Genomic DNA, 26,443 nt, shown 5'->3' with positions numbered 1-26,443 from the left:
ATATTTTCAGTAGTTGCAGTGATAACCCACAAGTATAGGGGATCAATTGTAGCCTCCTTCGATAAGTAAGAGTGTCGAACCCAACGAGGAGCTAAAGGTAGAACAAATATCCCCTCAAGTTCTATCGACCACCGATACAACTCTAAGCATTCTTAATGTTCGCTTTACCTAGAACAAGTATGAAACTAGAAGTACTTTGTAGGTATTGTTGGATAGGTTTGCAAGATAATAAAGAGCGTGTAAATAAAAAGTAGGGGCTGTTTAGATAAAGAAGCAATAAAGTTAGTATAGCGAGTGTGGAAAAGTGGTGGTAGGAGTTGCGAAATTGTCCCTAAGCAATTGACTACTTTACTAGACCGATAGCAAGTTTTATGTGGGAGAGGCCACTGCTAGCATGTCATCCCTGACTTGGAATTCTATGCACTTATGATTGGAACTATTAGCAAGCATCCGCAACTACTAATGTTCATTAAGGTAAAACCCAACCATAGCATTAAGATATATTGGCCCCCCTTCAATCCCGTATGCATCAATTTCTATGCTAGGTTGAAGCTTCTGTCACTCTTGCCCTCCAATACATAGTCCTATCAACATACAACTAAATCTATGGTGTGATCCACGCGCGCGCTCATATGATGGGCACCAAAGGACAGCAACATAACCACAAGCAAATTAAACCAACCATAGCAATTCACCAATTACCGATAGGACAACGAAAATCTACCCAGTCATCATAGGATGGCAACACATCATTGGATAGTAATATGAAGCATAAAGCACCATGTTCAAGTAGAGGGTACAACGGGTTGCGGGAGAGTGGACCGCTGTAGATAGATGGGGGAAGGTGATGAAGATGTTGGTGAAGATGACGGAGGTGTTGGTGTAGATTGCGATGACGATGATGGCCCCGGCGGCGTTCCGGCGCCACCGGGAGAGAGGGGTAGAGAGCCCCCCTCCTTCTTCTTCCTTGACCTTTCCCCTAGATGGGAGAAGGGTTTCCCCTCTGGTCCATGGCCTCCATGGCGGCGGAGGGGTGAGAGCCCCTCCGAGATTGGATCTGTCTCTCTGTCTCTCTCTGTTTCTGCGCTCCATGATTCTGCCCTTTCACCGTTTCTTAAATTCCCGGAGATCCGTAACTCCGATTGGGCTGAATTTTGGACACGATTTTTACCCGGATATTGGATTTCTTGCGGCGAAAGAAGGGTACCAACCACCTTACGGGGTGGCCACGAGGGCCCAGGGCGCGCCCCTCACCCTCGTGGGCCCCTCGGGCATCGTCTAGCGTTGATTCTTCTTCCCAAAAATCACATATATTCCAAAAAAATCATCGTCAGTTTTTATCCCGTTTGGACTCCGTTTGATATGGATTTTCTGCGAAACAAAAAACATGTAACAAATAGGAACTGGCACTGGATCAATATGTTAGTCCCAAAAATAGTATAAAAAGTTGCCAAAAGTATATGTAAGTTGTATAATATTGGCATGGAACAATAAAAAATTATAGATACGACGGAGACGTATCAGCATCCCCAAGCTTAATTCCTGCTCGTCCTCGAGTAGGTAAATGATAAAAAAGATAATTTTTGATGTGGAATGCTACCTAGCATAATCTTGATCACATAATCTAATCATGGCATGAATATTAAGACACGAGTGATTCAAAGCAATAGTCTATCATTTGACATTAAGACAATAATACTTCAAGCATACCAATAAAGCAATCATGTCTTTTCAAAATAACATGGCTAAAGAAAGTTATCCCTACAAAATCATATAGTCTGGCTATGCTCCATCTTCATCACACAAAATATTCAAATTATGCACAACCCCGATGACAAGCCAAGCAATTGTTTCATACTTTTGACGTTCTCAAACCTTTTGAACTTTCACGCAATACATGAGCGTGAGCCATGGACATAGCACTATAGGTGGAATAGAATATGATGGTGGAGGTTGTGTGGAGAAGACAAAAAGGAGAAAGTCTCACATCGACGCGGCTAATCAACGGGCTATGGAGATGCCCATCAATTGATGTCAATGTGAGGAGTAGGGATTGCCATGCAACGGATGGACTAGAGCTATAAGTGTATGAAAGCTCAAACTGAAACTAAGTGGGTGTGCATTCAACTTGCTTGATCATGAAGACCTAGGGCATTTGAGGAAGCCCATCGTTGGAATATACAAGCCAAGTTCTATAATGAAAATTCCCACTAGTATATGAAAGTGATAACTCAAGAGACTCTCTATATGAAGAACATGGTGCTACTCTGAAGCACAAGTGTGGTAAAAGGATAGTAACATTGTCCCTTCTCTCTTTTCTCTCATTTTTTTTTCTCTTTTTTAGGCTTCTTTGGCCTCTCTCTTTTTTTTGGGGGGGGGCTTCTTTGGCCACTTTTTATTTTGATAACCTCACATGGAACAATGTTCTAATAATGATGATCATCACACTTTTATTTACTTACAACTCAATATTACAACTCGATACTAGAACATAGATATGACTCTATATGAATGCCTCCGGCGTGTACCAGGATGTGCAATGATCTAGCGTAGCGATGACATCAAAAAATGGACAAGCCATGAAAACATCATGCTAGCTATCTTACGATCATGCAAAGCAATATGACAATAAATGCTCAAGTCATGTATATGATGATGATGGAAGTTGTATGGCAATATATCTTGGAATGGCTATGGAAATGCCATGATAGGTAGGTATGGTGGCTGTTTTGAGGAAGATATAAGGAGGCTTATGTGTGATAGAGCGTATCGTATCACGGGGTTTGGATGCACCGGCGAAGTTTGCACCAACTCTCGAGGTGAGAAAGGGTAATGCACGACACCGAAGAGGCTAGCAATGATGGAAGGGTGAGAGTGCATATAATCCATGGACTCAACATTAGTCATAAAGAACTCACATACTTATTGCAAAAATCTATTAGTCATTGAAAAAAAGTACTACACGCATGCTCCTAGGGGGATAGATTGGTAGGAAAAGACCATCGCTCGTCCCCGACCGCCACTCATAAGGAAGACAATCAATAAATACCTCATGCTCCAATTTCGTTACATAACGGTTCACCATACATGCATGCTACGGGAATCACAAACTTCAACACAAGTATTTCTACAATCCACAACTACCCACTAGCATGACACTAATATCACCATCTTTATATCGCAAAACTATTGCAAGGAATCAAACATATCATATTCAGTGATCTACAAGTTTTATGTAGGATTTTATGACTAACCATGTGAATGACCAATTCCTGTCATCTCTCTAAATAGATATAAGTGAAGCAAGAGAGTTTAATTCTTTCTAAAAAAGATATGCCCACTCTCTAACAAATATAAGTGAAGCAAAAGAGCATTCTACAAATGGCGATTTTCTATGTGTAGGGAAACAGGCAATCCAAACTTCAAATGATATAAGTGAAGCACATGCAGCATCCTATAAAGCCATACTCAAAAGATATAAGTGAAGTGCAATGAGCATTCTATAAATCAACCATGGACTATCTCATACCAGCATGGTGCATCAAAGAAAAGTGAAAACTAAATGCAAAACACACTCCAAGATTTGCACATGTCACATGAACGAAACGAAACCGAAAACATACCAATTCTTGTTGAAGAAAGATGGGATGCCTTCCGGGGCATCCCCAAGCTTAGACGATTGAGTCTCATTTGAATATTTACTTGTGGTGCCTTGGGCATCCCCAAGCTTGAGGTCTTTCCTCTCCTCCTTCTCCTCATATCGAGACCTCCTCGATCTTTGATCACTTCATCCACACAAAACTCAACAGAAAGCTCGGTAAGATCCGTTAGTATAATAAAGAAAATCACTACTCTAAGTACTATTTCAAACCAATTCATATTTTGTTTTTGCATTGTAGCTACTGTAATATTACTTTTCCATGGCTTAATCCACTGATAGAAATCGATAGTTTCATCAAAATAAGCAAACTATGCATCAAAAACAGAATCTGTCTTAAACAGGACAGTCTGTAGTAATCTGAACATTCACCATACTTCTGGTACTCCAAAACTTCTGAAAAAATTAGAAAAAATAAACAATTTGTATAGAAATACAGTGCAAAAAGTTTCAGAACCGTTTGACGTTCCAGTAAAAAATGTAAAATCGCGCACTACAGCCAAAGTTTCTGTTTTGCACCGCACAAACCAACAAGCAATCTAAACATCCTAAAGGCAAACCTTGGCACATTATTTTTATAATACAATGGAATTGTACAAGGGCATAATTATTTTTGTTGAAAAGTTTCTGTAATTAAGATTCACAAAGTCTCCGTGAGCATGAACATGAAGGAAATATGCCCTAGAGGCAATAATAAAGTTATTATTTATTTCCTCATATCATGATAAATGTTTATTATTCATGCTAGAATTGTATTAACCGGAAACATAATACATGCGTGAATACATAGACAAACATAGTGTCACTAGTATGCCTCTACTTGACTAGCTCGTTAATCGAAGATGGTTGAGTTTCCTAGCCATGGACATGAGTTGTCATTTGATTAACGGGATCACATCATTAGGAGAATGATGTGATTGAATTGACCCATTCCGTTAGCTTAGCACTTGATCGTTTAGTATGTTGCTATTGCTTTCTTCATGACTTATACATGTTCCTATGACTATGAGATTATGCAACTCCCGTTTACCAGAGGAACACTTTGTGTGCTACCAAACGTAACTGGGTGATTATAAAGGTGCTCTACAGGTGTCTCCGAAGGTACTTGTTGAGTTGGCATATTTCGAGATTAGGATTTGTCACTCCGATTGTCGGAGAGGTATCTCTGGGCCCTCTCGGTAATGCACATCACTATAAGCCTTGCAAGCAATGTGACTAATGAGTTAGTTGCGGGATGATGCATTAAGGAACGAGTAAAGAGACTTGCCGGTAACGAGATTGAACTAGGTATTGAGATACCGACGATCGAATCTCGGGCAAGTAACATACCGATGACAAAGGGAACAACGTATGTTGTTATGCGGTTTGACCGATAAAGATCTTCGTAGAATATGTAGGAGCCAATATGAGCATCCAGGTTCCGCTATTGGTTATTGACCAGAGACGTGTCTCGGTCATGTCTACATAGTTCTCAAACCCATAGGGTCCGCACGCTTAAAGTTCGGTGACAATCGGTATTATGAGTTTTTGTGTTTTGATGTACCGAAGGTAGTTCGGAGTCCCGGATATGATCACGGACATGACGAGGAGTCTCAAAATGGCCGAGACGTAAAGATCGATATATTGGACGACTATATTCGGACACCGGAAGTGTTCCGGGTGGTTTCGGAGAAAACCGGAGTGCCGGAAGGTTACTGGAACCCCCCGGAGAAGTAATGGGCCTTATGGGCCTTAGTGGAGAGAGAGAGGGCTGGCCAGGGCAGGCCGTGCCCCCTCCCCCTCTGGTCCGAATTGGACTAGGAGAGGGGGGCGGCGCCCCCCTTTCCTTCTCCCTCTCCCCGTTCCTTTCCCCCTCCTAGTAGGAGTAGGAAAGAAGGGAGTCCTACTCCTACTAGGAGGAGGACTCCTCCTCTTGGCGCGCCTACAGGGCCGGCCGGCCTCCCCTTGCTCCTTTATATACGGGGGCAGGGGGTCACCTCTAGACACACAAGTTGATCTGTTGATCTATTCCAGCCGTGTGCGGTGCCCCCTCCACCATATTCCACCTCGGTCATATCGTAGCGGTGCTTAGGCGAAGCCCTGCGTCGGTAGCAACATCATCACCGTCATCACGCCGTCGTGCTGACGGAATTCTCCCGTGAAGCTCTGCTAGATTGGAGTTCGCGGGACGTCATCGAGCTGAACATGTGCTGAACTCGGAGGTGCCGTACGTTTGGTAGTTGGATCGGTCGGATCGTGAAGACGTACAACTACATCAACCGCGTTGTGCTAACGCTTCCGCTTTCGGTCTACGAGGGTACATGGACACACTCTCCCCTCTCGTTGCTATGCATCACCATGATCCTGTGTGTGCGTAGGATTTTTTTTGAAATTACCACGTTCCCCAACAGTGGTATCAGAGCCTGGTTTTATGCGTAGATGTTATATGCACGAGTAGAACACAAGTGAGTCGTTGGCGATACAAGTCATACTGCTTACCAGCATGTCATGCTTTGGTTCGGCGGTATTGTTGGATGAAGCGGCCCAGACCGACATTACGCGTACGCTTACGCGAGACTGGTTCTACCGACGTGCTTTGTACACAGGTGGCTGGCGGGTGTCAGTTTCTCCAACTTTAGTTGAACCGAGTGTGGCTACGCCCGGTCCTTGAGAAGGTTAAAACAGCACTAACTTGACGAACTATCGTTGTGGTTTTGATGCGTAGGTAAGAATGGTTCTTGCTCAGCCCGTAGCAGCCACGTAAAACTTGCAACAACAAAGTAGAGGACGTCTAACTTGTTTTTGCAGGGCATGTTGTGATGTGATATGGTCAAGACATGATGCTATATTTTATTGTATGAGATGATCATGTTTTGTAACCGAGTTATCGGCAACTGGTAGGAGCCATATGGTTGTTGCTTTATTTTATGCAATGCAACCGCCCTGTAATGCTTTACTTTATCACTAAGCGGTAGCGATAGTTGTAGAAGCAATAGTTGGCGAGACGACAATGATGCTACGATGGAGATCAAGGTGTCGCGCCGGTGACGATGGTGATCATGACGGTGCTTCAGAGATGGAGATCACAAGCACAAGATGATGATGGCCATATCATATCACTTATATTAATTGCATGTGATGTTTATCTTTTATGCATCTTATTTTGCTTAGATCGACGGTAGCATTATAAGATGATCGCTCACTAAATTTCAAGGTATAAGTGTTCTCCCTGATTATGCACCGTTGCGAAAGTTCTTCGTGCTGAGACACCACGTGATGATTGGGTGTGATAAGCTCTATGTTCAAATACAACGGGTGCAAGACAGTTTTGCACACGCGGAATACTCAGGTTAAACTTGACGAGCCTAGCATATGCAGATATGGCCTCGGAACACTAAGACCGAAAGGTCGAGCGTGAATCATATAGTAGATATGATCAACATAGTGATGTTCACCATTGAAAACTACTCCATCTCACGTGATGATCGGACATGGTTTAGTTGATTTGGATCACGTGATCACTTAGATGATCAGAGGGATGTCTATCTAAGTGGGAGTTCTTAAGTAATATGATTAATTGAACTTTAATTTATCATGAACTTAGTACCTAATAGTATTTTGCATGTCTATGTTGTTGTAGATAGATGGCCCGTGCTGTTGTTCCGTTGAATTTTAATGCGTTCCTTGAGAAAGCAAAGTTGAAAGATGATGGTAGCAAGTACACGGACTGGGTCCGTAACTTGAGGATTATCCTCATTGCTGCACAGAAGAATTACATCCTAGAAGCACCGCTGGGTGCCAGGCCTGCTGCAGATGCAACTGATGACGTTAAGAACGTTTGGCAGAGCAAAGCTGATGACTACTCGATAGTTCAGTGTGCCATGCTTTACGGCTTAGAACCGGGACTTCAACGACGTTTTGAACGTCATGGAGCATATGAGATGTTCCAGGAGTTGAAGTTAATATTTCAAGCAAATGCCCGGATTGAGAGATATGAAGTCTCCAATAAGTTCTACAGCTGCAAGATGGAGGAGAATAGTTCTGTCAGTGAACATATACTCAAAATGTCTGGGTATAACAATCACTTGATTCAACTAGGAGTTAATCTTCCGGATGATAGTGTCATGGACAGAATTCTTCAATCACTGCCACCAAGCTACAGGAGCTTGGTGATGAACTATAATATGCAAGGGATGGATAAGACAATTCCCGAGCTCTTCGCAATGCTAAAGGCTGCGGAGGTAGAAATCAAGAAGGAGCATCAAGTGTTGATGGTCAACAAGACCACCAGTTTCAAGAAAAAGGGCAAAGGGAAGAAGAAGGGGAACTTCAAGAAGAACGGCAAACAAGTTGTTGTTCAGGAGAAGAAACCCAAGTCTGGACCTAAGCCTGAGACTGAGTGCTTCTACTGCAATCAGACTGGTCACTGGAAGCGGAACTGCCCCAAGTATTTGGCGGATAAGAAGGATGGCAAGGTGAACAAAGGTATATGTGATATACATGTTATTGATGTGTACCTTACTAATGCTCGCAGTAGCACCTGGGTATTTGATATTGGTTCTGTTGCTAATATTTGCAACTCGAAACAGGGGCTACGGATTAAGCGAAGATTGGCTAAGGACGAGGTGACGATGCGCGTGGGAAATGGTTCCAAAGTCGATGTGATCGTGGTCGGCACGCTACCTCTACATCTACCTTCAGGATTAGTTTTAGACCTAAATAATAATTATTTGGTGCCAGCGTTGAGCATGAACATTATATCTGGATCTTGTTTGATACGAGACGGTTATTCATTTAAATCAGAGTATAATGGTTGTTCTATTTATATGAGTAATATCTTTTATGGTCATGCACCCTTGAAGAGTGGTCTATTTATATTAAATCTCGATAATAGTGATACACATATTCATAATATTGAAACCAAAAGATGCAGAGTTGATAATGATAGTGCAACTTATTTGTGGCACTGCCGGTTAGGTCATATTGGTGTAAAGCGCATGAAGAAACTCCATTCCGGTGGACTTTTGGAATCACTTGATTATGAATCACTTAGTACTTGCGAACCATGCCTCATGGGCAAGATGACTAAAACGCCGTTCTCCGGAACTATGGAGCGAGCAACAGATTTGTTGGAAACCATACATACTAATGTATGTGGTGCAATTAATATTAGGCTCGTGGCGGGTATCGTTATTTTCTCAACTTCACAGATGATTTGAGCAGATATGGGTATATCTACTTAATGAAACATAAGTCTGAAACATTTGAAAAGTTCAAAGAATTTCAGAGTGAAGTAGAAAATCATCGTAACAAGAAAATAAAGTTTCTACGATCTGATCGTGGAGGAGAATATTTGAGTTACGAGTTTGTTGAAACAATGTGGAATAGTTTCGCAACTCACGCCACCTGGAACACCACAGTGTAATGGTGTGTCCGAACGTCGTAATCGCACTTTACTAGATATGGTGCGATCTATGATATCTCTTACTGATTTACCGCTATCGTTTTGGGGTTATGCTTTAGAGACGGCTGCATTCACGTTAAATAGGGCACCATCTAAATCCATTGAGACGACGTCTTATGAACTATGGTTTGGCAAGAAACCAAAGTTGTCGTTTCTTAAAGTTTGGGGCTGCGATGCTTATGTGAAAAAACTTCAACCTGATAAGCTCAAACCCAAATCGGAGAAATGTGTCTTCATAGGATACCCAAAGGAGACTGTTGGGTACACCTTCTATCACAAATCCGAAGGCAAGACTTTTGTTGCTAAATTTGTATCCTTTCTAGAGAAGGAGTTTCTCTCAAAAGAAGTGAGTGGGAGGGAAGTAGAACTTGATGAGGTAACTGTACCTCCTCCCTTATTGGAAAATAGTTCATCACAGAAAATGGTTCCTATGACACCTTGATACGTCTCCAACGTATCTATAATTTTTTATTGTTCCATGCTATATTATATTCTGTTTTGGACATTAATGGGCTTTATTATACACTTTTATATTATTTTTGGGACTACCCTATTAACCGGAGGCCCAGCCCAGAATTGATGTTTTTTTGCCTATTTCAGGGTTTCGCAGAAAAAGAATATCAAACGGAGTCCAAACGGAATGAAACCTTCGGGAACGTGATTTTTGGAACGAACGTGATCCAGAGGACTTGGACCCTACGTCAAGACATCAACCAGGAAGGCACGAGGTAGGGGGGCGCGCCTACCCCCCCGGGCGCGCCATCCACCCTCGTGGGCCCTACGTTGCTCCACCGACGTACTTCTTCCTCCTATATATACCTACGTACCCTAAAACTACCAGATACGGAGCCAAAAACCTAATTTCACCACCGCAACCTTCTGTACCCGTGAGATCCCATCTTGGGGCCTTTTCCGGAGCTCCACCGGAGGGGGCATCGATCACGGAGGGCTTCTACATCAGCACCATAGCCTCTCCGATGATGTGTGAGTAGTTTACCTCAGACCTTCGGGTCCATAGTTATTAGCTAGATGGCTTCTTCTCTCTCTTTGGATCTCAATACGAAGTTCTCCATGATTCTCGTGGAGATCTATTCGATGTAATCTTCTTTTGCGGTGTGTTTGTTGAGACCGATGAATTGTGGGTTTATAATCAAGTTTATCTATGAACAATATTTGAATCTTCTCTGAATTCTTTTATGTATGATTGGTTATCTTTGCAAGTCTCTTTGAATTATCAGTTTGGTTTGGCCTACTAGATTGATCTTTCTTGCAATGGGAGAAGTGCTCAGCTTTGGGTTTAATCTTGCGGTGTCCTTTCCCAGTGACAGTAGGGGCAGCAAGGCACGTATTGTATTGTTGCCATCGAGGATAACAAGATGGGGTTTATATCATATGGGATGAGTTTATCCCTCTACATCATGTCATCTTACTTAAAGCGTTGCTCTGTTCTTTTGAACTTAATACTCTAGATGCATGCTGGATAGTGGTCGATGTGTGGAGTAATAGTAGTAGATGCAGGCAGGAGTCGGTCTACTTGTCTTGGACGTGATGCCTATATACATGATCATACCTAGATATTCTCATAACTATGCTCAATTCTGTCAATTGCTCAACAGTAAATTGTTTACCCACCGTAATACTTATGCTCTCGAGAGAAGCCACTAGTGAAACCTATGGCCCCCGGGTCTATTTTCCATCATATTTAATCTCTCGACAACAAGCTATTTCTGGCGCCGTTTATTTTGGTTTCTTTACTTTGCATCTTTATCATAAAAATACCAAAAATATTATCTTATCATATCTATCAGATCTCACTCTCGTAAGTGACCGTGAAGGGATTGACAACCCCTTTATTGTGTTGGTTGCGAGGATTTATTTGTTTGTGTAGGTGCGAGGGACTCGTGCGTGGCATCCTACTAGATTGATACCTTGGTTCTCAAAAACTGAGGGAAATACTTATGCTGCTTTACTGCATCACCCTTTCCTCTTCAAGGGAAAACCAACGCAGTGCTCAAGAGGTAGCAAGAAGGATTTCTGGCGCCGTTGCCGGGGAGTCTACGAAAAAGTCAACATACCAAGTACCTATCACAAACCCTTATCTCCCGCATTACATTATTTGCCATTTGCCTCTCGTTTTCCTCTCCCCCACTTCACCCTTGCCATTTTATTCTCCCTCTCTTTTTCGTTCGCCTCTTTTTTGCTTGCTTCTTGTTTGCTCGTGTGTTGGATTACTTGCTTGCCACGATGGCTCAAGATAATACCAAATTGTGTGACTTTACCAATAGCAACATCAATGATTTCCTTAGCACTCCGATTGCTCCTCTTACCGATACTGAATCTTGTGAAATTAATGCTGCTTTGTTGAATCTTGTCATGAAAGATCAATTCGCCGGCCTTCCTAGTGAAGATGCCACTACCCATCTAAATAGCTTTGTTGATTTGTGTGATATGCAAAAGAAGAAAGATGTGGACAATGATATTGTTAAATTGAAGCTATTTCCTTTTTCGCTTAGAGATTGTGCTAAAGCTTGGTTTTCGTCTTTGCCTAAAAATAGTATTGATTCTTGGAATAAGTGCAAAGATGCTTTTATCTCTAAGTATTTTCCTCCCACTAAGATCAACTCTCTTAGAAATGATATTATGAATTTTAAGCAACTTGATCATGAACATGTTGCACAAGCTTGGGAGAGGATGAAATTAATGATACGTAATTGCCCTACACATGGTTTGAATTTGTGGATGATTATACAAATTTTTTATGCCGGATTGAATTTTGCTTCTAGAAATCTTTTAGATTCGGCCGCGGGAGGCACTTTTATGGAAATCACCTTGGGAGAAACTACTAAACCCCTAGATAATATTATGGTTAATTATTCTCAATGGCACACCGAAAGATCCACTAATAAAAAAGTGCATGCGATAGAAGAAATTAATGTTTTGAGTGGAAAGATGGATGAACTTATGAAATTATTTGCTAATAAAAGTGTTTCTTCTGATCCTAACGATATGCCTTTGTCTACTTTGATTGAGAATAATAATGAATCTATGGATGTAAATTTTGTTAGTAGGAATAATTTTGGTAACAACGCGTATAGAGGAAACTTTAATCCTAGCCCATATCCTATTAATTCCTCTAATAATTATGGTAACTCCTACAACAATTCTTATGGAAATTTTAATAAGATACCTTCTGAATTTGAGACTAGTGTTAGGGAGTTTATGAATTCGCAAAAGAATTTCAATGCTTTGCTTGAAGAAAAATTGCCTAAGATTGATGAATTGGCTAGGAACATCGATAGAATTTCTCTTGATGTTGATTCTTTGAAACTTAGATCTATTCCACCTAAGCATGATATCAATGAGTCTCTCAAGGCCATGAGAATTTCCATTGATGAGTGCAAAGAAAGAACCGCTAGGATGCGTGCTAAGAAAGATTGTTTTGTGAAAGCGTGTTCTTCTAGTTTCTATGAAAATAAAGATGAAGATCTAAAAGTTATTGATGTGTCCCCTATTAAATCTTTGTTTTGCAATATGAATCTTGATAATTATGGGACTGAATATGATCCACCTTGACCTAGAAGGCATTCCAAAAATTCGGAGTTTTTAGATCTTGATGCAAAAATTGGTAAAAGTGGGATTGAAGAGATCAAAACTCTAGATATTAATGAACCCACTATTTTGGATTTCAAGGAATTTAATTATGATAATTGCTCTTTGATAGATTGTATTTCCTTTTTGCAATACGTGCTAAATTCTCCACATGCTTATAGTCAACATAAAGCTTTTACTAAACATATCGTTGATGCTTTGATGCAATCTTATGAAGAAAAACTTGAGTTGGAAGTTTCTATCCCTAGAAAACTTTATGATGAGTGGGAACCTACTATTAAAATTAAAATTAAAGATCATGAATGCTATGCTTTGTGTGATTTGGGTGCTAGTGTTTCCACGATCCCAAAAACTTTGTGCGATTTGCTAGGTTTTCGTGATTTTGATGATTGTTCTTTAAACTTGCACCTTGCGAATTCCACTATTAAGAAACCTATGGGAAGAATTAATGATGTTCTTATTGTTGCAAATAGGAACTATGTGCCCATAGATTTTATTGTTCTTGACATAGATTGCAATCCTTCATGTCCTATTATTCTTGGTAGACCTTTCCTTAGAACGATTGATGCAATTATTGATATGAAGGAAGGGAATATCAGATTCCAATTTCCGTTAAGGAAAGGCATGGAACACTTCCCTAGAAAGAAAATAAAATTACCTTATGAATCTATTATGAGAGCCACTTATGGATTGCCTACCAAAGATGGCAATACCTAGATCTATCCTTGCTTTTATGCCTAGCTAGGGGCGTTAAACGATAGCGCTTGTTGGGAGGCAACCCAATTTTATTTTTAGTTTTTTTTGCTTTTTGCTTCTGTTTAGTAATAAATATTTGATCTAGCCTCTGGTTAGATGTGTTTTTATGTTTTAATTAGTGTTTGTGCCAAGTTTAACCTATAGGATCTTCTTGGATGATAGTTATTTGATCTTGCTGAAAATTCTAGAAACTTTCTGTTCACGAAAATAATTGTTAAAAATCACCAGAACGTGGTAAAATATTGATTCCAATTGCTTCTGATCAATAAACAAATTTTCTAGGTCTTCCTAGTTTGGCTGAATTTTTGGAGTTCCAGAAGTTTGCGTTAGTTACAGATTACTACAGACTGTTCTGTTTTTAACGGATTCTGTTTTTCGTGTGTTGTTTGCTTATTTTGATGAATCAATGGCTAGTAAAATAGTTTATAAACCACATATAAGTTGGAATACAGTAGGTTTAACACCAATATGAATAAAGAATGAGTTCATTACAGTACCTTGAAGTGATGTTTTGTTTTCTTTCGCTAACGGAGCTCACGAGATTTTCTGCTGAGTTTTGTGTTGTGAAGTTTTCAAGTTTTGGGTAAAATATTTGATGGATTATTGAAAAAGGAGTGGCAAGAGCCTAAGCTTGGGTATGCCCATGGCACCCCAAGATAATCTAAGTACACCTAAAAGCCAAAGCTTGGGGATGCCCCGGAAGGCATCCCCTCTTTCGTCTACTTCCATCGGTAACTTTACTTGGAGCTATATTTTTATTCACCACATGATATGTGTTTTGCTTGGAGCGTCTTATATTATTTGAGTCTTTGTTTGTTAGTTTGCCACAATCATCCTTGCTGTACACACCTTTTGAGAGAGACACACATGATTCGGAAATTGTTAGAATACTCTATGTGCTTCACTTATATCTTTTGAGTTATATAGTTTTTGCTCTAGTGCTTCACTTATATCTTTTAGAGCACAGTGGTGGATTTGTTTTATAGAAACTATTGTTCTCTCATGCTTCACTTAGATTATTTTGAGAGTCCTACAAAACAGCATGGTAATTTGCTTTAATTATGATAGGCATTCAAGATTAGTAATTTTTTTTCTTATGAGTGTGTTGAATACTATGAGAAGTTAGATGCTTGGTAATTGTTTTGAGACATGGAGATGATGATATTAGAGTCATGCTAGTTGAGTAGTTGTGAATTTGAGAAATACTTGTGTTAAAGTTTTTTATTCCCGTAGCATGCACGTATGGTGAACCATTATGTGATGAAGTCGGAGCATGATTTATTTATTGATTGTCTTCCTTATGAGTGGCGGTCGGGGACGAGCGATGGTCTTTTCCTACCAATCTATCCCCCTAGGAGCATGCACGTAATACTTTGCTTTGATAACTTGTAGATTTTTGCAATAAGTATATGAGTTCTTTATGACTAATGTTGAGTCCATGGATTATACACATTTTTCTTTCTTCCACCATTGCTAGCCTCTCTAATACCGCGCACTTTTCGCCGGTATCATATACCCACCATATACCTTCCTCAAAACAGCCACCATACCTACCTATCATGGCATTTCCATAGCCATTCCGAGATACATTGCCATGCAACTTACCACCGTTTCGTTTACTATGACACGCTCCATCATTGTCATATTGCTTCGCATGATCATGTAGTTGACATCGTATTTGTGGCAAAGCCACCGTTCATAATTCTTTCATACATGTCACTCTTGATTCATTGCATATCTCGGTACAGCGCCGGAGGCATTCACATAGAGTCATATTTTGTTCTAGTATTGAGTTGTAATTGTTGACTTATAAGTAAATAAAAGTGTGATGATCATCATTTTTTAGAGCATTGTCCCAAGCGAGGAAAGGATGATGGAGACTATGATTCCCCCACAAGTCGGGATGAGACTCCGGACTAAAAAAAAGAGGCCATAAAAAAGAAGAGAAAAGGCCCAAATAAAAAAAATGAGAGAAAAAGAGAGAAGGGACAATGTTACTATCCTTTTACCACACTTGTGCTTCAAAGTAGCACCATGATTTTCATGATAGAGAGTCTCCTATGATATCACTTTCATATACTAGTGGGAAATTTCCATTATAGAGCTTGGCTTGTATATTCCAATGATGGGCTTCCTCAAAATGCCCTAGGTCTTCGTGAGCAAGCGAGTTGGATGCACACTCACTTAGTTCCTTTTGTTGAGCTTTCATATACTTATAGCTCTAGTGCATCCGTTGCATGGCAATCCCTACTCACTCACATTGATATCTATTAATGGGCATCTCCATAGCCCGTTGGTACGCCTAGTTGATGTGAGAGTATCTTCTCCTTTTTTTTGCCTTCTCCACAACCACCATTCTATTCCACATATAGTGCTATGTCCATGGCTCACGCTCATGTATTGCGTGAAGATTGAAAAAGTTTGAAAATATCAAAAGTATGAAATAATTGCTTGGCTTGTCATCGGGGTTGTGCATGATTTAAATACTTTGTGTGGTGAAGATAGAGCATAGCCAGACTATATGATTTTGTAGGGATAACTTTCTTTGGCCATGTTATTTTGAGAAGACATGATTGCTTAGTTAGTATGATTGAAGTATTATTATTTTTATGTCAATATTAAATTTTTGTCTTGAATCTTTCGGATCTGAATATTCATACCACAGTTAAGAGAATTACATTGAAATTATGCCAACTAGCATTCCACATCAAGAATTCTGTTTTTATCATTTACCTACTCGAGGACGAGCATGAATTAAGCTTGGGGGTGCTTGATACGTCTCCAACGTATCTATAATTTTTGATTGTTCCATGCTATATTATATTCTGTTTTGGACATTAATGGGCTTTATTATACACTTTTATATTATTTTTGGGACTAACCTATTAACCGGAGGCCCAGCCCAGAATTGCTGTTTTTTTGCCTATTTCAGAGTTTTGCAGAAAAAGAATATCAAATGCAGTCCAAACGGAATGAAACCTTCGGGAACGTGATTTATGGAACGAACATGATCCAGAGGACTTAGACCCTACGTCAAGACATCAACCAAGAAGGCACGAGGTAGGGGGGCGCTCCTACCCCCTGCGCGCGCCCTCCACCCTTGTGGGCCCCACGTTGCTCCACCGACGTACTTCTTCCTCCTATATATACCTACGTACCCTAAAACTACCAGATACGGAGCCAAAAACCTAATTCCACCGCCGCAACCTTCTGTACCCGTGAGATCCCATCTTGGGGCCTTTTTCGGAGCTCCGTCGGAGGGGGCATCGATCAAGGAGGGCTTCTACATCAACACCATAGCCTCTCCGATGATGTGTGAGTAGTTTACCTCAGACCTTCGGGTCCATAGTTATTAGCTAGATGGCTTCTTCTCTCTCTTTGGATCTCAATACAAAGTTCTCCACGATTCTCGTGGAGATCTATTCGATGTAATCTTCTTTTGCGGTGTGTTTGTTGAGACCGATGAATTTGTGGGTTTATGATCAAGTTTATCTATGAACAATATTTGAATCTTCTCTGAATTCTTTTATGTATGATTGGTTATCTTTGCAAGTCTCTTCAAATTATCAGTTTGGTTTGGCCTACTAGATTGATCTTTCTTGCAATGGGAGAAGTGCTTAGCTTTGGGTTCAATCTTGCAGTGTCCTTTCCCAGTGACAGTAGGGGCAGCAAGGCACGTATTGTATTGTTTCCATCGAGGATAACAAGATGGGGTTTATATCATATTGCATGAGTTTATCCCTCTACATCATGTCATCTTACTTAAAGCGTTGCTCTGTTCTTTTGAACTTAATACTCTAGATGCATGCTGGATAGCGGTCGATGTGTGGAGTAATAGTAGTAGATGCAGGCAGGAGTCGGTCTACTTGTCTTGGACGTGATGCCTATATACATGATCATACCTAGATATTCTCATAACTATGCTCAATTCTGTCAATTGCTCAACATTAATTTGTTTACCCACCGTAATACTTATGCTCTCGAGAGAAGCCACTAGTGAAACCTATGGCCCCCGGGTCTATTTTCCATCATATTTAATCTCTCGACAACAAGCTATTTCTGGCGCCGTTTATTTTGCTTTCTTTACTTTGCATCTTTATCATAAAAATACCAAAAATATTATCTTATCATATCTATCAGATCTCACTCTCGCTGTGAAGGGATTGACAACCCCTTTATTGCGTTGGTTGCGAGGATTTATTTGTTTGTGTAGGTGCGAGGGACTCGTGCGTGGCCTCCTACTGGATTGATACCTTGGTTCTCAAAAACTGAGGGAAATACTTACGCTGCTTTACTGCATCACCCTTTCCTCTTCAAGGGAAAACCAACACAGTGCTCAAGAGGTAGCACACCTACACCAATTAGTGAGGAAGCTAATGATGTTGATCATGAAACTTCAGATCAAGTTACTACTGACCCTCATAGGTCAACCAGAGTAAGATCCACACCAGAGTGGTACGGTAATCCTGTTCTGGATGTCATGTTAGTTGACCAAGGCGAACCTACGAACTATGAAGAACCGATGGTGAGCCCAGATTCCGCAAAATGGCTTGATGCCATGAAATCTGAGATGGGATCCATGTATGAGAACAAAGTGTGGACTTTGGTTGACTTGCCCGATGATCGGAAAGCCGTAGAAAATAAATGGATCTTCAAGAAGAAGACTGACGCTGACGGTAATGTTACTGTCTACAAAGCTCGACTTGTTGCAAAATGTTTTTGAAAAGTTCAAGGGGTTGACTACGATGAGACTTTCTCACCCGTAGCGATGCTTAAGTCTGTCCGAATCATGTTAGCAATTGCCGCATTTTATGATTATGAAATTTGGCAAATGGATGTCAAAACTGCATTCCTGAATGGATTTCTGGAAGAAGAGTTGTATATGATGCAACCGGAAGGTTTTGTCGATCCAAAGGGAGCTAACAAAGTGTGCAAGCTCCAGCGATCCATTTATGGACTGGTGCAAGCCTCTCGGAGTTGGAATAAACGTTTTGATAGTGTGATCAAAGCATATGGATTTATACAGACTTTTGGAGAAGCCTGTATTTACAAGAAAGTGAGTGGGAGCTCTGTAGCATTTCTAATATTATATGTGGATGACATATTGCTGATTGGAAATGATATAGAATTTCTGGATAGCATAAAAGGATACTTGAATAAGAGTTTTTCAATGAAAGAACTCAGTGAAGCTGCTTACATATTGAGCATCAAGATCTATAGAGATAGATCAAGACGCTTAATTGGACTTTCACAAAGCACATACCTTGACAAAGTTTTGAAGAAGTTCAAAATGGATCAAACAAAGAAAGGGTTCTTGCCTGTGTTACAAGGTGTGAAGTTGAGTCAGACTCAATGCCCGACCACTGCAAAAGATAGAGAGAGAATGAAAGATGTTCCCTATGCTTCAGCCATAGGCTCTATCATGTATGCAATGCTGTGTACCTGACCTGATGTGTGCCTTGCTATTAGTTTAGCAGGGAGATACCAAAGTAATCCAGGATTGGATCACTGGACAACGGTCAAGAACATCCTGAAATACCTGAAAAGGACTAAGGATATGTTTCTCGTTTATGGAGGTGACAAAGAGCTAGTCATAAATGGTTACGTCGATGCAAGCTTTGACACTGATCCGGATGATTCTAAATCGCAAACCGGATACATGTTTACATTGAATGGTGGAGCTGTCAGTTGGTGCAGTTCTAAACAAAGCGTCGTGGCGGGATCTACGTGTGAAGCGGAGTACATAGCTGCTTCGGAAGCAGCAAATGAAGGATTCTGGATGAAGGAGTTCATATCCGATCTAGGTGTCATACCTAGTGCATCGGGTCCAATGAAAATCTTTTGTAACAATACTGGTGCAATTGCCTTGGCAAAGGAATCCAGATTTCACAAGAGAACCAAGCACATCAAGAGATGCTTCAATTCCATCTGGGACCAAGTCCAGGTGGGAGACATAGAGATTTGCAAGATACATATAGATCTGAATGTTGCAGACCCGTTGACTAAGCGTCTTCCACGAGCAAAACATGATCAGCACCAATACTCCATGGGTGTTAGAATCATTAATGTGTAATCTAGATTATTGACTCTAGTGCAAGTGGGAGACTGAAGGAAATATGCCCTAGAGGAAATAATAAAGTTATTATTTATTTCCTCATATCATGATAAATGTTTATTATTCATGCTAGAATTGTATTAACCGGAAACATAATACATGTGTGAATACATAGACAAACATAGTGTCACTAGTATGCCTCTACTTGACTAGCTCGTTAATCGAAGATGGTTGAGTTTCCTAGCCATGGACATGAGTTGTCATTTGATTAACGGGATCACATCATTAGGAGAATGATGTGATTGAATTGACCCATTTCGTTAGCTTAGCACTTGATCGTTTAGTATGTTGCTATTGCTTTCTTCATGACTTATACATGTTCCTATGACTATGAGATTATGCAACTCCCTTTTACCGGAGGAACACTTTGTGTGCTACCAAACGTCACAACGTAACTTGGTGATTATAAAGGTGCTCTACAGGTGTCTCCGAAGGTACTTGTTGAGTTGGCGTATTTCGAGATTAGGATTTGTCACTCCGATTGTCGGAGAGGTATCGCTGGGCCCTCTCGGTAATGCACATCACTATAAGCCTTGCAAGCAATGTGACTAATGAGTTAGTTGCAGGATGATGCATTACGGAACGAGTAAAGAGACTTGCCGGTAATGAGATTGAACTAGCTATTGAGATACCGACGGTCGAATCTCGGGCAAGTAACATACCAATGACAAAGGGAAAAACGCATGTTGTTATGCGGTTTGACCGATAAAGATCTTCGTAGAATATGTAGGAGCCAATATGAGCATCCAGGTTCCGCTATTGGTTATTGACCAGAGACGTGTCTCGGTCATGTCTACATAGTTCTCGAACCCGTACGGTCCGCACGCTTAAAGTTCGGTGACGATCGGTATTATGAGTTTTTGTGTTTTGATGTACCGAAGGTAGTTCGGAGTCCCGGATATGATCACGGACATGATGAGGAGTCTCAAAATGGTCAAGACGTAAAGATCGATATATTGGACGACTATATTCGGACACCGGAAGTGTTCCGGGTGGTTTCAGAGAAAACCGGAGTGCCGGAGGGTTACCGGGACCCCCCGAGAGAAGTAATGGGCCTTATGGGCCTTAGTGGAGAGAGAGAGGGCTGGCCAGGGCAGGCCGCGCGCCCCTCCCCCTCTGGTCCGAATTGGACTAGGAGAGGGGGGGCGCCGCCCCCCTTTCCTTCTCCCTCTCCCCTTCCTTTCCCCCTCTTAGTAGGAGTGGGAAAGAGGGGAGTCCTACTCCTATTAGGAGGAGGACTCCTCCTCCTGGCGCGCCCTATAGGGCCGGCCGGCCTCCCCCTTGCTCCTTTATATACGGGGGCAGGGGGCACCTCTAGACACGCAAGTTGATCTGTTGATCTATTCCAGCCGTGTGCGGTGCCCCCCTCCACCGTATTCCACCTCGGTCATATCGTAGCGGTGCTTAGGCGAAGCCCTGCGTCGGTAGCAACATCATCACGCCGTCGTGCTGACGGAACTCTCTCGTGAAGCTCTGCTGGATCGGAGTTCGCGGGACGTCATCGAGCTGAACGTGTGCTGAACTCGGAGGTGCTGTACGTTCGGTACTTGGATCAGTCGGATCGTGAAGACGTACGACTACATCAACCGCGTTGTGCTAACGCTTCCGCTTACGGTCTACGAGGGTACGTGGACGCACTCTCCCCTCTCGTTGCTATGCATCACCATGATCCTGTGTGTGCATAGGATTTTTCTGAAATTACCACGTTCCCCAACAGAACAAAGTTCAAGGGGCTCCCCCACATCAACAATGCTTGTCTCTCTCACTTTCACTTTCCTTTTTGAAAAGTTTTGGGTTCCCCTCTATATTTTTTTGTTTTTAAACTTTATAAAAGCACTCAACAGAAATAAATGACTCTCTAAAACTTCTGGGTTGTCTCCCTAGCAGCGCTTTCTTTAAAGCCATTAAGCTAGGCATATAGTGCTCAAGTAATGAATCCACCCGGATCCCAAGGTATATCAAAGCCAATTTGAATTAGCAATGATTTGGCATTTAGTAGTGAGCACAAAGCAACATATCAAGCAATGACGAAGTCTACTCTCTTCCTATGCATCGGCATGTCATACAAGAACAATTCATGCACATCAAGTAAAGGCCAATACATAGCATAAGCAGTTTCTTGCAATTCTATCGTGTTGGAAACATAAAGAGGCGGAGATGTAGTTCCTCTCTCATAATAATTGCAAGTAGGAGCAGCAAGCACATGCATATTATATCTATCAAAATCATCATGTGTAGTAGTAAAACGCAACCCATCAATATAATCCTTAATAAGGGCAAACTTCTCTGATATAGTGTAGTCGGGAGAATTCAAAAAGATAATAGGACTATCATGCGTGGGTGCAATAGCAACAATTTCATGTTTAACATAAGGAACTATAGCAAGTTCATCTCCATAAGCATAATTCATATTGGCATCTTGGCCACAAGCATAGCAAGCATCATCAAAAAGGGACATTTCAAAAGAATCAACGGGATCATAACAATCATCATAGCATTCATCCTTCGGTAAGAACGAAGGGACATTAAATAATGTATGAGTTGGAGAGTTACTCTCATTAGAAGGTGGGCACGGGTAGCTAATCCGATCTTCCTCCTTTTGTTCTTCACTCTCCTCATCATCTTTTTCATCCAATGAGCTCACAGTTTCATCAATTTCTTGTTCCATAGACTCCTGCAAAATATTAGTCTCTCTTCTTGGACAGCGGAGGAGTCCTCAACATATGGTTTAACATAGGCATTAGAAGCATAATTATCATAACAATATTTAAGTATGGCAAAATTTTCATATTTGTAAAGAGTAGCATCATACTTTTCAATCAAAGAAGCAATTTCATAAGCACCCTTAAAAGCAACAAATTCTTCAATTTGTTGAACATCATAGTAATTATAAACACCCTTAGCATATGAAGATACGATTCCATTATCACTAAACTCACATTAGTAGGGAAGGTGTTTCTTAGGGTTTTCAGAACAACAAGTAACATCATATATTTCACATAAATTCCAAGCATAGCATTGCAAACGATGAATTTGATCCAGTAAAAGTTTCCCTTTTTCAGATATGCGGTGTCGCACATAACAAGCATGCTCATCTAAAGATTTGCCCTCAACTAAGCTAGTTGGGGTTTCAGGCCGAGCACATAGGGATCAAAGATGATCCAAGTAAAAAGCTTCACTAGTGTGATAGATTTTGAGTGATTCTTCAACCATTGGTTCAGTAGGTACAACTAATTTTTTTGGTATTTTGCGTTTCCTACCCATAACTAAAGGTAGAAAACAAGAGCACAAAAATAAAAACTACTTAGTGATAAAGCAAACAAGCACACACGAGAATATTCACCCCACGCTATAACTCCCCGGCAACGGCGCCAGAAAAATGTCTTGATAACCCACAAGTATAGGGGATCAATTGTAGCCTCTTTCGATAAGTAAGAGTGTCGAACCCAACGAGGAGCTAAAGGTAGAACAAATATTCCCTCAAGTTCTATCAACCACCGATACAACTCTACGCACGAGGAGCTAAAGGTAAAACCCAACCATAGCATTAAGATATATTGGTCCCCCTTCAATTCAGTATGCATCAATTTCTATGCTAGGTTGAAGCTTCTGTCACTCTTGCCCTCCAATACATAGTCCTATCAACATACAAATAACCCTATGGTGTGATCCACGCGCGTGCTAACATGATGGGTACCAAAGGACAGCAACATAACCACAAGCGAATTAAACCAATCATAGCAATTCACAAATTCTGATAGGACAATGAAAATCTACTCAGACATCATAGGATGGCAACACATCATTGGATAATAATATGAAGCATAAAGCACCATGTTCAAGTAGAGGGTACAGCGGGTCGGGAGAGTGGACCACTGTAGATAGATGGGGGAAGGTGATGAAGATGTTGGTGAAGATGACGGAGGTGTTGGTGTAGATTGCGGTGACGATGATGGCCCCGGCGGCGTTCCGGCGCCACCGGGAGAGAGGGGGAGAGAGCCCCCCTCCTTCTTCTTCTTCCTTGACCTTCCCCCAAGATGGGAGAAGGGTTTCCCCTCTGGTCCATGGCCTCCATGGTGGCGGAGGGGCGAGATCCCCTCCGTGATTGGATCTGTCTCTCTGTCTCTCTCTGTTTCTGCGCTCCCTGATTCTGCCCTTTCACCGTTTCTTAAATTCCCGGAGATCCGTTACTCCGATTGGGCTGAATTTTGGACACGATTTTTACCCGGATATTGGCTTTGTTGCGGCGAAAGAAGGGCACCAAACGCCTTATGGGGTGGCCACGAGGGCCCAGGGCGCGCCTGACTCCCTGGGGCGCGCCCTTCACTCTTGTGGGCCCCTCGGGCATCGTCTCGCGTTGATTCTTCTTCCCAAAAATCACATATATTCCAAAAAAATCTCCGTCAGTGTTTATCCCGTTTGGACTCCGCTTGATATGGATTTTCTACGAAACAAAAAACATGCAACAAACAGGAACTGGGCACTGGATCAATATGTTAGTCCCAAAAAATAGTATAAAAAGTTGCCAAAAGTATATGAAAGTTGTATAATATTGGCATGGAACAATCAAAAATTATAGATACAACAGAGATGTATCATGCAGTAGGCTAAGGGGTAGCTAATTGTGGTTCCAGATGAGGCGAAGATACCCCGAACAAACCCCTCAAAGGATTGTTTTCCATAGTAACAAGTGACAATAAATTTCAGCAACTATATAAATGTTCCCTTACCAAATTCCACTTACCAAAGGCACTACACTCCCCGGCAACGGCGCCAGAAAAAAGCCTTGATGACCCACAAGTATAGGGGATCAATTTTAGCTCTTCTCGATATGTAAGAGTGTCGAACCCAACGAGGAGCAGAAGGAAATGACAAGTAGTTTTCAGTAAGGTAATGTCTACATGTAGCGACCAGACCTCAAATGGTCTGTGCTGCTGTGCACCAGTGTCATCCCTGGATCAGTAATGCTGACACGCACAGTACAAATGGAGGATTTATAACAGAGTAGCAATCACACACTTATTACATCGAATATCTCCGAAGAGATTAAGTATAATAAACATGGCTTAAGGCCATCTAATAACGATAACAGCGGAAGACTTGGAAGATAAGTGAGTCCATCAACTCCAGCGGCATCACTGAGTATAAGACCACGACCTAAGGCACCTTACTCGTCGTCTGAGAAGTCTGCAACATGAAACGTTGCAGCCCGAAACGGGTCAGCACATAGAATATGCTGGCAAAGTAGCACATAGAGAATAATGAACAATGATAATGCTATACTATATGCATATATGGCTGGTGGAAAGGCTCTATGGTTACAGTTTTTGCGAAAAGCCAATTTTATCCTACTGCAAAGGAATAAATTTTATTTAACTATCATGGTGGTTGAAACATTGAGAAGGTACCTCCAACTCAATCCCAATTAAGTAACATCATTAACCCAACAAAATTAATTATAAGTATCACGGTGATGAGATTCAAATGATAATCCAGATAGTAGATACTCAAGTTGTCCATAACCGGGGACACGGCTAATCATGATCAGTTTGTACACTCTGCAGAGGTTTGTGCACTTTTCCCCACAAGACTCGATCGCCTCCGCTTGATTCTCGCACTGCATGATGTTTGAGAAACGGATGACCGAGACACAGTCTTTCAGGAACAGTCACTCTTTACTCTGGATGGACCGGTACACCTACTTTCCCCTACATCTGCTAGTCCACCTCTTCAAGAGATCCTGTAACCTACTCAGCTATGCTAGAGCCCATAATAGCTTGTGGCTGCACACGGAAGTTTCTAGCATGAATAATCTTATGATCCCTTTGAGCCTGGGTGGCGGTCCTTATACAAACAGACAACACTGGGTTCTCCAGGTGCCTCAATCCACCCAGATGTGAGTTTTAGTTGCCACCTTAAGTTGAACCATTATTAACAATCTCACATCTGTCATGAATATCTCTCAAACCCAATCCACGTCTACGAGCATAGCATGGCAATAATAAAAGCAACGTAGAAGTAACTCCCAAGGGTTTGATAAATAAAACAGGTAATAGGTACTACCTCATCAACTACTTCCCAATACCCACATGTTAATCAGATCCTAATCATGCAATTGTTTGAGGGTTGAATCTAATGCATAAAAAAACTGGGTATGATCAAAGTGTTACTTGCCTTGCTGATGATCCGCAAAACCTAGTGAGTCGAAGTAACAAGCGGCACACTCCGGGTACTCTATCGCAAACAAACAAGCATACCATCAGCACTCATCTAATGCACAGGTAAAACTCGAATAAAAGATCCAACCAGAAAGTTCAACTTAAGAACTCCGGTTTGCAAAAAGAATCAACTCGAAAGAAGCAACGAAAGTCAAACGGCGAAGAAAGAAACTTCGTTTGCTAATCTGTATCTAGGTCAAATTTTACTGTAGCAAAAACTTGTTTGAGTAGGTTAAACGGAAAGAGAATTTTGAGACGAAACTCTAGGCGCTTGAATCACCTGATTCCGATAAACGAGCGAAAAGTTAAACAGGTTTGAAAATTCGATCGGAAATCGAATCCGAGAAAATAACGAGAAAATCCGACGAAAAAGAAAAAACGGACGAACGGTTAAATAACGGACGTTCGTTAACAGAGAAAACCGATGAACGCGTTCGTTAAAACGAACGGTTCGGTGAACGCTCGCGAAATAAGAAAACCGAAAAAAACCGATCTAGGGTTTTTTTTAAACAAAAGGTTTTTTTATAGAAAGCCGGTCAACACGAGACGACCGACGGCAGTACCTCGGCGGCGGCTCGGCGAGGGGCTCCGGCGGGCGGGGCTCGGCGACGAGGGGCGACGGGGCTCGGGGGGGTGCTCCGGCG

Source organism: Triticum aestivum, chromosome 5D (genome assembly GCF_018294505.1).
Source record: "Triticum aestivum cultivar Chinese Spring chromosome 5D, IWGSC CS RefSeq v2.1, whole genome shotgun sequence".
Taxonomy (NCBI): domain Eukaryota; kingdom Viridiplantae; phylum Streptophyta; class Magnoliopsida; order Poales; family Poaceae; genus Triticum; species Triticum aestivum.
The sequence above is the reverse complement of the archived record's forward strand: the minus strand, read 5'-3'. Positions refer to the sequence as shown.